The 1767-nt window shown below is 35.5% G+C and overlaps 1 pseudogene; it reads right to left on the reverse strand.

Annotated features, from left to right (window-relative positions):
* Positions 1-324: 324 nt before the first annotated feature.
* Positions 325-1518, reverse strand: LOC113074113 (interleukin-17F-like; annotated as a pseudogene).
* Between the last annotated feature and the right edge of the window lie 249 nt (positions 1519-1767).

Raw genomic sequence — 1767 nt, forward strand, 5'->3', positions numbered from 1 at the left:
CTCATGATCAGCTGGTGTCTGATTTGGCTATATAATTCTGTACAGAAATTGTGATATATTTTAGAGGCCGAGGGAATTAAAGGACTGCTGGTATAGTTTTATCCTGGTGACTTTCTCATTATTGATTTTTTAGTTTTTTTTCCGAAATATAAAAAAATAGACCATCAGAACAATATATATTTTTTCTTATTTATTGCATCAATCCTAACATTAAAAGTCAATAAATAAATACTTAGTACAAAATAATAAAATAAAAATCCAGTGAAAATAAATATCCTACATTTGAAAGCACATGACATAAATACATTAGATTATTAGATGGATCAAGTCGGGTGAAGGGTTGAACTTGAATTGTACTATTGGCAAATATATAATCCATAAAATATCATGAACAAATATATATCCTACATTTTGCAAACATGTATACAAGATAATAAATAAATTATAAAGTCATAAGTCTTAACCCTTACGTTCTGGATTCGTATTACACTAATGATAAAAAGATAAAAAATCTATAACTCCATCAGGTCCCACATTTTAAACTTGTTGTACATTTGGACGAACGCAGGTGCATCCCACTGCAATGGTTTTGTACTCAAGTTTTAAGGAGTAGTTCTGGCTTTTCTCCTCGAATTTCCTCAAGACCATGATTTGGGTGTAAATGGGTTTGGAATGGAAATCCTCAGCGCCTCCTAGCAAACATCCAGTCAGCGAACATTTCGCCTCTGCGATGCTAGAAGGGTACAGGCTGTCATCATGTGTAAAACTATGAAACAATATGAATCATGTGAAATTTTAGGTAAGCGGGTTGCAACAGTCATATTCTACACACGTTTATGTGGATGTGATACTGAAATGACAGTTCAATCTTCATCAAATCATACAAAAATGAACATCCATAAAGACCATTTCGGGGTTCCGCAAAAAAACTTTTTTTTAGTGAACAGTTCTTAGTGTGAAGAATATTTTAATAAATCAAAAGAACCTTTTTCCACAATATAGAATATTCTTTGTGGAATGGGAAAAGTTCCATGGATCATTGAAGTTTCTTCAATAAAAATAAAGAATCTTTCTTTTTAAGGGGTTTATAAGTCAAGGTCTTACGTGTAGGTCCATGGAGAGATGGAGTCGTTGTTGATTGGATGGATCGGGTTGGCCGAGGATTTGAACTCAGGATCCAAGATCAACCGGTATGATGAGGATGGAAGGAATTCTTCTGATGACTTGTGGTTTTGCTTTCTTCTGAAGAGATTTTGAAGGTGCCCCCTCAGCTCCAAGTGATATTAAAACGAGCCCCCATCATACAAGCCACCTGTGAAACACAGACACTGTCATTTCAGACTCAGTCGTAGTAGCATTGCGACTTGAGCAGCAAAAATCCTTAGGAGATAGTTAGCAGGTCGTCTTCGAACATTTCAGCAATACTTACCATGAAGAACTGGATGTGTAGCGCTGATGACATAGTTGCATTCATTTGACCTCTGATGTCTTCTGTCAGTCTTAGGTCTCGCTGCTCTACATTTGAAGTGGTATGTGCAGTTTATATAGAGAGGCCTGTTCGCGGCGGTGTAGGTGCACTTCCTGTGGATGAATTCTACCCTTTGATGGTATTTTATGTTGTCAATTTCAAAGTGTCAGCAAAAACCACTTTGAGTGCATTGTCACTACAATCACAGTGCTATTTTCTTTTCCCAATATGTGGCTGACAAATGGGTTTTGTTAACAATATTTAAAACTCATTATATAATAAATAAATAAATAAATGCA

This window comes from Carassius auratus, unplaced genomic scaffold (genome assembly GCF_003368295.1).
Source record: "Carassius auratus strain Wakin unplaced genomic scaffold, ASM336829v1 scaf_tig00013738, whole genome shotgun sequence".
Lineage (NCBI taxonomy): Eukaryota > Metazoa > Chordata > Actinopteri > Cypriniformes > Cyprinidae > Carassius > Carassius auratus.